Source organism: Oryctolagus cuniculus, chromosome 20 (assembly GCF_964237555.1).
Source record: "Oryctolagus cuniculus chromosome 20, mOryCun1.1, whole genome shotgun sequence".
Classification (NCBI taxonomy): domain Eukaryota; kingdom Metazoa; phylum Chordata; class Mammalia; order Lagomorpha; family Leporidae; genus Oryctolagus; species Oryctolagus cuniculus.
Window position 1 is genome coordinate 26,475,109 of NC_091451.1, and position 12,638 is coordinate 26,487,746.

The window sequence follows — 12,638 nt, forward strand, 5'->3', positions numbered from 1 at the left end:
AGTGCAATTGGCTTTTTAAAATTTATATTTTAAGATAATTCATGCCATTCCTCCCAAACTTTATTGGTTAAAGTTAGCATAAGCTCTTTTGATTTCAAGAGAGTATCACATGGTCGAGTTGATGTCAATGGAGCCAGGCAATATAATCTTCCTCCATGAAGCAGCAGCAAAGGTTTTCAAAATAATACAAACTACCACAAAAATAAAATGTTTATCTTACTAAGTTGTTCATTAGACAATCAGAACATAAAATGCCCCAGAATTGATAAGTTCCTTCCTTGCCATTTTCAACAATAATTACAACAGCAACTCCAATATAAACATAAAGTAACAGACATAAGAGAAGCAATAACAACCGAACTTTCTGAGCACCTCCTCTGTGCTAGGCTTTGCCATCATTTCTTCATATGTTTCTTCATATGTCATACTAATTTATTGAGGTTGCTATCAATTTCTTCAGTGCCTTCACAAGGGAGGAAACTGGGACTCTCAAGGTGGTAGCCAGAGGGCTAGAGAAGATGCAGAGCTGAACTACAATCATGAATGGCTCAGACAGAACTGACCTCAAATCATGTTTGTCCACAGCACAACACTTTTACCCCCATGCCTGGATAATGAGTTGCTCTTTTACTGTAATGCCAATATGGAAAAGCAACAGCTTAAACAGGATTTAGGCTCCCCAAACACATGTCGACTTTTAAAGCCCAAATTTTGCCAATGGTTGATGAATTAGGGTACAGGCTTGATCCTATTATGGTATCTGAAGGTGGGGCCTGCTGGAGGTGAATGGATTGTCATATGTTGCTAGGGCAGAGCCCAGTGATCAAATCATGATGGCATCAAGAAGGAGAGACCAGACAGTGTAGAGGAAGAGGGTGTGTCTCTCTGTGTCTCCCTGTGTCTCTCTGCTTCCTGGATCCCCCTAAGATTCTTCTTCTGCCCAGGGTTCTATCATGTGCAATCCTTATCAGACCCCAGACTAATGGGGCTACACACTTACGGCCTTAGAATGAGAACCTCCAAGCTGCAAACCAAAATAAATTTTCTTCTATGTTAAGAAGTTGCTCTTAGGTATATTAAAGTAACAAAAAGTTGACAAACACAGAACTCCAAGGCCAAATTTACTCAGTAACCCTCTACACTAAAATCCTCACTGCCCACCCACTCTAACCTTCAGTGTGCCTATCACCTTTACCTTCCCCCAGCAGGAAGTTGCTACATCAATTTTCTCACTACCTTTCTTGGAAACCGTACATGTACTTCTAAGGGTCTAGTCATCACCCCTCATTGCTGTTTGACGAATATGATATTTATGGCTGATATTTATGGTCAGTAATCTAGATTATATCTAAAAACTGTAAATAAGAGATGCCCTCCAGTCTAGATGCACTGAAAGAAAAAATGGTAAGAGGATACCCCAAAGCCTCTGGGAGCAAACATCAGAAGGAACAGATGAGAGTTTAAGTCAAAACTGACTATCTGGGGCCAGAGCTGTGGCGCAGTGGGTTAACGCCCTGGCCTGAAGCACCCACATGCCATGTGGGCACTGGTTCGAGACCCAGCTGCTCCGCTTCCTATCCAGCTCTCTGCTATGGCCTGGGAATGCAGTAGAGGATGGCCCAAGTGCTGGGCCTCTGCACCCACGTGGGAGACCCAGAGGAGGCTCCTGGCTCCTGGCTTCAGATTGGCACAGCTCCAGCCTTTGGGGCCATCTGGGGAGTGAACCATCGGATGGAAGACCTCTCTCTCTGCCTCTCCTCTCTCTGTATAACTCTGAATTTCAAATAAATAAATAAATCTTTAAAAAAATCCTGACCAATTGTAGAGCTTGAAAATAACTCAACCAGGAGCCGGCGCTGTGGTGCAGTGGGTTAATGCCCTGGCCTGCAGTGCAGGCATCCCTTATGGGCACTGGTTTTAGTCTCAGCCGCTGCTCTTCCGATTCTGCTATAGCCTGGGAAAGCAGTAGAAGATGGCCCACGTCCTTGGGCCCCTCCACTCGGAAGAAGCTCCTGGCTCCTCTGGCTTCCAATCGGTGCAGCTCCGGCTGTTGCAGCCATTAGGGGAGTGAACCAACAGAAGGTAGACCTTTCTCCCTGTATCTACCTCCCTGTAACTCTTTCAAATAAATAAAATAAATCTTAAAAAAAAAAATTCTCAAGTAATGACAGCATCAGGAAATTCACCAAATCAGCTAATTAAATAGCGAGAAAGCTGAGGCACAGCTACCAGACGTATATAGCCAGCAAAATGATCCTGTGGCTAAAGAACAGGTTACAAAGCAGAGCAGAGAAATAGGGCAAAGAAGATACTAACTGCATTAATTACTGACTCTGTAGAGCCCTGTGCTAGACAACTACTTACAGCAGCTCTAGGAGGTTGAGATTATTTACATTAATTTTACATCTGAGGAAAATGAAGCCATGGGAGAATGAATTTATCATAGTTGCAAAGTAGAAGATTTGTAATTCAAAGAAGAGTCTGGGGCTGTCACTATGGCTTAGCGGGTAAAGCTGCCACCTGCAGTGCCAGCATCCCACATAAGTGCCAGTTCAAGTCCTGGCTGCTCCACTTCCGACCCAGCTCTCTGTTGTGGCCTGGGAAAGCAGTAGAAGACAGATCAAGTCCTTGGGCTCCTGCACCCCATGGGAGACCAGGAAGAAACTCCTGGATCCTAGCTTTGGATCAGCACAGCTCTGGCTGTTGCAGCCAATTGGGGAGTGAACCAGTGGACAGAAGACCTCTCTCTGCCTCTCCTTCTCTCTCTGTGTAACTCTGACTTTCAAATAAAAACAAAAACACAAACAAACAAACAAAAAAAAAACAAAGAAGAGTCTGAATGACTTCAGGAACAAATTTTTGACCTAAAATGTCATGACAAAGAAAAAGACGTATCAACTGGGTATCAACTTGAGGTATGCCTCAAGTTAATCACACAGCTCATTAGCGGATTTGTTGCTAAGAAACTCTTTCCTATGTTGAATTTCCCTTCCAAGATGTTGAAACTCTTTTTCTCTACAACCAATGGTTATGGATATCTGAATTCAGTATGTTTGTAGCATATCTCATAAATGTAATATAATTCACCCAAGTTTCAATGTAGGTTTACTTTAACAACTGGCAACCAGTAAGCAAACACTTTTGGCAGCAATAAAGGTCTAAAACCAAAGGACACAACAAGAATCTAAAATCCTAAAGCAGATTTGCTCTAATAGCACAGGACACACACAAAGTCAACTCAAAGTAGATTTTAGGTCACTTTATAGTAGTATCTTGCTTCACAGAATAATATCCAAGTGTTCTTTGTAAATGCTTCAGTTGAACTCTTTTCATTGTAATATCAAAAATTTCATCTGGGAACACAAGTCCTTTCAATTTCTGAACCAGAATGTTCATTCCATGAATTATTTAGGTCTCAAATCCTTGAACAAATGTGTCTCTAATCTAAGTGTCACAGAGAACGTATCTACTGTGTACAGGTACATTGGGGGGTGATACTACTTTACACAGCTGGACATCATATGGGTCTGTGGTTACAGTACTGATTGTATTGTAAAACAAATAAGCAAGCATTTCCTGATAGCACTGAGCCAAAACTACAAAAAAAAAAAAAAAAAAAAAAAAAAAAAAAAAAAAGACCCTCGAGGCTAAAAGAAAAAAAAAGATCCAATTAATTGCTAATGGCCAGGAGACATGGAAATTAATTAACTTGGGAGAAAAGCCATAAGGCAGAGAGTGAAAGAGAAAAGAAGGGATCTAGATTTAATTGACTCTCCTAGCTTTAGCTCTTACCGCTTTTTTGTTAGGTATTATAGTTTGTGATACTGGTAGAATCAATCTATGATACCAAACAAATACATTTTTAACCTATGTAGCAAGCAGCAACTGCAAAAGGTTCAAAGTGCCCAAAAAGAAAAAGGGGGTAACTCATGAATTAAACACAAAGAAAATATGATAGAATATAAAGTGATTTCAGTCTTTCTAACGACAAGAATCACTGACTGCTCTTTATTCCATGATCTCCCCCAGGAAGAAATTAATAGAGGCAGGCCAGTATAAAATCATTTATTTCTAAACCAAGTTTTTAAAAATTAAATGGGAAAACAGAATCAAGATGGCTGACTAAGAAAACACATGCTTCTGTGCTTTAAGACCAAACTGAAAAACTGATAGTTAAGAAATGATGGAAAAAATGTAGTTATAGCTGCTCTGGAAACTAGAAAGCCTGCCATAGACTGGAAAATTACTGCAACATTTAGAGTGGAATTAGAATAATGGAGAAAGAAGAGAGGTGCAAACATAGCCAAACAATGGACAAGAGAAAATTATATTTGAGGACTGAGCAATTCCAGGGCTTTTGCAACAGCAGAGTAAAACAATTATTTTAAAAATCAGGAGAGGACACCAGCAGGGCAGTTAATTTTACAACTCTATTATGTTGACTCAATCAAGTTTGCTTATAATAAATAGCAGAGGGGTGATACATGCCCCCAGAATAACCTCCCAAGCAATTCTTTTAAATGATCAGATAAACAAAGATTAAATATCCAAGTTCTGCCTACACTCAAAAAAGAAAACAAAAATGGGGGGAGGGAGATGCCTGACTCCAACTTATGGGCCCAGAACAAAGCATCACACTGGTTTGTCTCAACGACAGTTCAAATAGCAGACTTAGACTAGATTTGCAGACGGAAAACAACAGGTCATCATAAATAACATCTATCGAGAAGTATGAAAAGACTTAGTTCCTAAGAAATAAACAATGCCAAGAGGCCTCTGGTCACACCACCTGTCCTTCCTCCAGTGAGAACAACCGTTCCTTGAGAAGTCCACAGAGGTCTCAAATCCACATTAACTGAAACACAACAATGATGACACAACTCAGGACAAAGATACCACCAATCATTCATGGACTCTGTACATTTTATTGAGTACCTATTACACAAGTAATTAAGATGTTAGGAATATAGCAGTGAACGAAGTCCTTATGAACTACATATTCAAGTTGGGAGGTGCAAGACAAAAAATTGCCCAAATAAACAAACACAATAAACCCCAAGTCTTAGGAGAAAACAAAAGCAAAGTAATAAGTGACCAAGAAAAAAATTAACCTCATAAAATATAGAAGAAATAATACAGATAAAAGTAGGAAACACTTCCCATCAGAACTGCACAGAAAGTTCAGGATTTAAATCCCTTTATAGACCCCCCCCCCAAAAAAAAAAATCAAGTACATGAAAACAGGAAACAGAAAGCAAATGTGGAGCCTCACACACCTCCAGTGATGAGCACAAGTGACACCACCACCTGTCTGACTTCACACTGAGAAGCACAAGGAGTAAGGTGGCCCAAGACAAGGAAACAGACTCGGGATCTCCTCCTAACCCCAGGAACTTGCGGTACAACTGCAGACTTCAAAAAGAAGGCTGATGATGTGCTTGCTTCGGCAGCATATATACTAAAATTGGAACAATACAGAGAAGATCAACATGGCCCTTGTACAAGGATGACATGCAAATTAGTGATGCATTCCATATTTGTGTGTGTGCATGTGCAAATTATTGAAGTCTTTACTTAGTACAGAGTTGGTCCTCTGTGTATAAAGTTAATTGAAAATGAATCTTAATGGAGAATGGGACTGGGACTGGGAATGGGAGAGGGAGGAGGAGGAGAAGGGGTGGGAGTGAGCATGGGAGGGCAGGTATGGTGAGAAGAATCACTATATTCCTAAAATTGTACTTATGAAATTTGTACTCCTTAAACAAAAGGTTTCACTGGGGGTGGGGGAAGAAGGCTGATGAAAACTGCCTACATGTTGTCTGAGACTATGAAGCCAACTAAAGCTGAGGGCCACCAACACAACCTTAAAGATGGTAACAGAGTGCTGAGGGGTTCAGTGACTGGATGCGGATCCAACCAACAGACTCCATGAAGAAAGGAACTCAGAACCAATCATAAGGCGCCATTTGGGAATGTGCAATAGGGGTAACTATAAATTGTTAGAAAAGGAAAATGGAATCTAGAGGAGAGTGAGTGAGAAAACAACCACAACAGCTAACCAGTCAAAATTAGTTTCCAAATCCTAATTCTAAAATCCTTGAAAGAAAAAGAAAACTAATGATAAAAAGCTAGCAAGCAAAATCAATACTCAGAAATGGATTTCCTTCAGAATAAGTGAGTATTATAGAGGACCACGGCAATGACCACATTTGCCGTGCTCTGAGAAATAACAATAATGATGCTACTGACGATGGAGGGGAGGATGATGGTGGTGTTACTGATGATGATAGCTAACAGTTACTGAACACTTACTATGTGCCAGGTTTTGGTATACCCATTTTACAAGAAGTACCTAATTTATTCCTTGCACAATCCTCACAATAACCTATAAGGTAGGTATTTACACTTAGTTCTGATTCAATTGATGAGAAAATTGAGGCCCAGTTAGGTTAAATAACAGCCTAAAGGAAAACAGCTGCTATGTGGAGAGCTGGAAATCAAACCCCAGTAGACTGCCCCCAGGGAATGTAAATTTAACTATACCACACTATATGTCTCTCTGAAGGATGGACAAACTACCTCAAAATCCTTTTAGAAACACTAAGAAATGTTAAGGGCAGGTATTGTGGCATAGCAGGCTAAGCTATTGAAGTGTTGGTTCAAGTACTGGTTACTCAAACCTCTGGATCCAGCATCCCACTGATGCATCCTGAGAAGCAAGACCCCCATGGAGTTCCAGGCTTCATCTAGCCCGGTTTTGGCTATTGCTGGCATCTGGGAAGTGCAGCAGTGGATGAAAGATCAAGGTCGCCCTCTCTCTTTCTCTTTCATTCTGCATTTCAGGTAGATGAAAATAAATGGCTAAAGCATTTTTAAAGATTTTTTAAAAGGAATGAGAAACGGGGGCCGGCGCTGTGGTGTAGCAGGTAAAGGTGCTGCCTGCAGTGCCAGCATCCCATATAGGTGCCAGTTTGTATCCTGTCTGCTCCACCTCTGAACCAGCTCTCTGCTATGGCCTGGGAAAGCAGTAGAAGGTGGCCCAAGTGCTTGGGCCCCTGCACCCATGTGGGAGACCTGGAAGAAGCTCCTGGCTCCTGGCTTCAGATTGGCCCAGCACTGACCATTAATTGGGGAGTGAACCAGCAGATGCAAGACCTCCCTCCTTCTCCCTCCCCCTCCCCCTCTCTCTTCCTCTCTGCCTTTCCCTCTCTCAGTGTAACTGTAACTTTCAAATAAATAAATAAATCTTCATTAAAAAAAGATGAGAAATTATGAAACACAATGAGATAGAAATCAAACAAAAATTTTTGGATATAAAGAGAAATATTAGAAAAGTGAAATACATAGTCATTCAAATAAAAATGAAACATGTGTAATAAATTCCAGACTGAAAAAAAACTAAATAATCAGAAAATGACAAGTGCTGGGAAATGTATTCAGCATGCAGCACACAGAAACCAAGAGCTTACTAAAAAATAACATGAAACAGCCACCATACCACGTGAAGGACAGAACTGAGAAGTTCTGCTAATTGGTTACGAAGAGTTCAAAGGGTGAGAATGGAAGGGATTTTATGCATATAATGTTGGGTAAAAGTGGCTGGGCATCTGAAGAACTGAAAAGCGATGTGAATTCTCAGATTGACTGAAATGTAAGGTGGAGTTAATAATGAAACACTCTGCATACACTTATCAAATGAAATCATGAAACATTACAAAAAAGTGACCATCTTAAAAACAACTACAGACAAATAATGCATAGAAAACAAAGACAACTAGACTGAGAGCAGGTTTTCTCTGACACTAGTTGCTAATTGGAGGGTGAACCAACGGCAAAGGAAGACCTTTCTGTCTCTCTCTCTCACTGTCCACTCTGCCTGTCAAAAAAAAAAAAAAAAAAAGAGATAACTGCTTAATTTTTGAAAAAATTAAAAGGGGAAGTACATTTGAAGCCTGTTTTCAAGTAAGATTGTATCATGGACTCACACTGGCCCTTCTCATAAGTGAAACATACTAGCCCAGTGACACAGGCCACATGCTTAGCTGCGACCAACCAAAAGAAAAAGGCACTGATGTGCACCCTGTGAGCAGAAGCTTTAAGCAACAGTTCCAGTTTCCCTTGGTTTTCTCTATTTGTTTCAAAAATGACATGTTCCCAACTGGAGTTGCTCAAGCCCGATTCCCAAACAAGGCAGACTAGAGCAACTGACCTAGCGGAATGTACGGAGAAAACATAATTCCATTTTTATAAGCTACTTTCAAAAGGGAAAAATAAAGATATTTCTAGGAAGAGATATCTCTCAGAGTGGTTAACATGCTGCTTGTCATGCCAGCATCCAATACTGGAGGAGCTGGGTTCGAGTAACAGCTCTGCTTCTAATCTAGCTTCCCACTAACACATACCCTAGAAGGCAGTAGGTGGTAGTTTAAGTCGTTGGGTCCCTGCCACCCATACAGGAGACCCACACTGAGTTCCAGGTTCCCATATCTGACATGGCCCAACCCCAGCTGATACAAGTATTTGAGGAGTTATCCAGAGGATGGAAGATCTGTCTCTGTCAGTCCGTCTTTCAAATAAAGAGAAAATAACTTATCTGTCTCTGTCTCTCTTTCCTTCTTTCTCTTTCTGCCTGCCTGCCTCTTCCTATTTCCTTCTCTGTGCCTCTCTGTTTTTCAAATAAACACTTTTAAAAGAAATCCTCTAAAGATACTTTTTGTGAAATACACACTAAGAGAATTTAGCAATCAAAGGCTGTCACAAAAAAGAAACAAAGAGAACTATTAAAGGGACTATATTAGTACAAAGAAAATAAGGAGAAAGCATGAACTATAAAAAAAAATGTAAGTATGGGACCGGCGTTGGGGCGAAGCAGGTAAAGCCACTGCTTGCAGTGCTGGCAGCATCCCATGTGGGTGCCAGTTCAAGTCCCAGATGCTCCACTTCCCATCCAGCTCTCTGCTATGGCCTGGGAAAGCAGTGGAAGATGGCTCAAGTGCTCCAGCCCCTGCACCCACGTGGAAGACCCGGAAAAAGCTCCTGACTCCTGATCGGCCCAGCTCCAGCCATTGTGGCCATTTGGGGAGTGAACCAGCAGACAGAAGACCTTTCTCTCTGTCTCTCCCTGTCTGTCTGTAACCCTGCCTCTCAAATAAATTTAAAAACAAAAATCTTAAGAAAAATAAAGAAGCTGTCACAAAGATCTATCAGCCAATGGTGCCCACAGACATCCCTCAACTTTAATTCATTTTTGAAAAGATCTTTTACCATTTTTAAAATTACAAATCTTAAGATTAGTTGAAATCATTTTTATTAAGAGATTCTATATTTTGTAAGCTTCACATAAATATGATTAAATGATAGTTATCTTGAGGAGTATCACATTCAGTTTCTTCTTCCTTTTAACTTCTACTTAGCCAGTATGTCATCAGAGGAATCACTAAAATCATTTGGAGGCTCTCCAGGAGACTGAAGATACTCAAATAAATGCCCAGAAAGGGTGGAGGGGTTGTCACAGGTAACAACTTCCATCATTTTATCATATGGAAAGTTATCAAATACAACCACTGAAAGGTTAAAAGACTAAACATTTCCACTAGGGAAGTTAAAGTAAATAGATTAATAAATCTTTGTGAATTAAATACAGGCAATGAGGACTGCAGATCACTTCTGAAATATTCATATATTAATTATATTACTATAATGATATGCCCACTTAAGGATTATTCTTGCCAAATCTCTACAAGTAAGCTTATATAGCTATAAACAGCCTTGGATTGTAGAAATGTACAAGTCATGTCAGATAACCTAGGACAGATTTCCCAAGCAGTTACACATGGTTTATCATTAATAAAAATATCCCTAGACAGATATTTGAGAAAGATTATCAAACCTACGATCAACTTAGCTGTCCCCTGTTACATCAAACCACCGTAGAACAATCACTGCCTCTACAATTAAAACAGAACCCAGAGACTTTTCTATTTTTTATCAATACTTAAATGTTAAAGACAAGTTATGGGGAAATAAACAGAACTACATAGCAAATCTATACAGACCAAAAAGAGCTTAGATATGTGAACAATTCAACCTGAAATTCACTACTTTTTTGTAAGCTGAGCAAATTGGATGCTTTACTAAGCCAAAGAGAAGGACTGATTGATTACAGGGGATGTTGCTTTATGGTTTACTGTTCACAAATCACTGATTTCCTTATTATTTTGTCTATACCAAGTAATCTGTTTTCTCCTTCTTGTTTTTTTTTTTTTTTTTCTGGGGGGAGCAGGGAAGCACAGAGGAACATGAGGGAGAGAATTTTATATCTCCAAAATTATCCTCACATATCAAATCTGACAGGGCTTCAAACTTTAAAACCACCTTTCAAAATTCCAATTTAGTAAAAGAAAAAAACAGAGATTTACACCAAAGAGAAGACAAACATAAATTTTGACCTTGAAGCTCAGTGGACTACCAATTATAAACTACAGACTTCTAGAAATAGTTTTGTGATAATATTATTTAGACATATAAGATAGTTACTGGATATAAAACAAGCAAAAATATATAAATCATTACAAGTAAAGAAAGGAAGAAATTTTTACAATCTTCTCAAGAAGCAGAGACGTCTTCTGTTGTCCCTCTCTGAAATTAACTTTACATTATTATTAGAGACATTCTGAGGTAACTGTTAAGAAAGTGGACTGAAAGGGAACAGAAAAATGTTTCTAAAACAAATACTATCACAGAATGCCCAATACTATAATCACTACATTATTAGTAAATTACAAGTGTATAAATATTTAGTTTCTAAAACACTTAATTACTATGAAAAAAGCCAGAAAGATAAGCAACCAACAAAAAATTAGGTTCAACATAGCTATGTTTATAGGTAACAGGACTGGGAATGGGGGATGGAAGAGGAGGTGGGGTGACAGGAGGGGGCTGAAGGGCAAGTATGATGGGAAAAATCACTATATTTCTAAAGTTGTACTTATGAAATTTGTATTCATTAAATAAAGTTTCTTTGGGAGAAAAAAAAAAGCAGATAAACCAGGACTTGAACCCATAATCTGATATAAATGCAGGTAACCTGCTGTGTCATAATTTTGCTTCCATAAAACACCTTATTCTTCACAAATACAAATACACATTGAATTTTTTACAGGTGTAAATATTGCATTTTTTTTTCATAAAAAGCCTTAAATCATCTATTCATTCCTTTTTTTCACTTACTGATACTTGCTTTAGTTAATTCTGGCTTGACTTTAAATACTCATAGACAGAGTCTGCATCTGATTATCCATGAAGATCTCCATCAGCTCTTTTAGAAAAAAAATATCTTGCTAATGTCTCTAACAATGTTATTTAAAATTTACCCACTACCAAAATGCAGATAAGATTGTGTGGGTTAAAAGTACTAAATACTGTATTAATTTTACTTAAAATAACAAAAAGAATTTACAGATGATAGTACCTCCATCATCAGGTCTCATTAATTTCTTCCAACACTTACATGCTTACTGGTCTGTTCTAGAATCTAACTGCTGCTTTGCCTTCACTGTAGGATTAACCTTGCTAACAAGTATCAAGAATGCATAAATTATTCAACCATATATTCTACAACCATGGGATAAAAATGCATGAAATCAGCATTCTCTGCTCTCACTTAACTTCACAAATCTAAACGACTAAATGAACTTCCATGTTTGTTTCATGTTGTTTTTCCATTGTTAGCATAGATTAAAGAATCACATAAGAAGCTTATGGAAGCCTCCCATTGGTTTTCTTGTTATTTGATGACAGCAAATAGAAGGCTACTTAGGTATTGGAATGCTTTTATAAAGGTCACAGAGAAAAAATAACAGAAGTATTAGCCTGTCTCTGTAGGCAAAACATTAAAGGAATACTTCCTGACTTTATAAATCATCTGAATACCTAATGAAATAACATTAGTAAGTACAACCCCCTGAAAGGAGTTACTTTGTTACAATTTCATCTAGGCAGGCAGCCCCCTCCCCACCCCCCTCCCCTGTTGCATTAAGTCTGAATTATACCAAACCTTTGGAAGGTGGAACTGTGATGGGTACAAGAGTTCAGGATGAAAGGTACCCAAGGCAGAGTTTTATTGAGCTAACATAATTATTCCAAAACATTTATCAGGAAACTTACATTACCTCACAATACATAAAACTCTAGCGATAAAAGGATGGATGAGAAGTTTGGCTTTACCCTCAAGGAGCACACAGTCTGAGCAGGAAGATTTTAAGCTACACCAAGCTAACATTTGGAGGCATCTTTGGAATGAACTGAGGAAGTGACCCTAGAGGGACCGTAAATAGCAAAGACAAGATGTTGGCATAAAAAGAGCAAAAACAGTGGCAGGAATTATAAATTTCTTGAACTACTAGATATTTTTATATACATATATATTTTAAAGATTTATTTATTTATTTGAAAGGTGGAGTTACAGAGACGGGGCAGAGCGACAGAGACAGAGAAAGAGACAGGTCTTCCATCCCTGGTTCACTCCGCCAATGACTGCCTCAGCCAGAACTGGGCCTATCTGAAGCCAGGAGCCTGGAGCTTCTTCCAGATCTCTCACGTGGGTGCAGGGGCCGAAGGACTTGGGCCATCTTCTACTA

At 39.1% G+C, this 12,638-nt stretch overlaps 1 protein-coding gene and 1 non-coding gene across 22 annotated transcripts in view; one reads left to right on the forward strand and one right to left on the reverse strand.

Annotated features, from left to right (window-relative positions):
- Window positions 1-12,638, reverse strand: part of CEP128 (centrosomal protein 128) — a 475,965-nt gene that overhangs the window by 164,796 nt on the left and 298,531 nt on the right. The window lies entirely within an intron of this gene.
- Window positions 5,435-5,541, forward strand: LOC127484682 (U6 spliceosomal RNA). Its single transcript, XR_007911847.1, has one exon. It is a non-coding gene; the product is annotated as a U6 spliceosomal RNA (small nuclear RNA).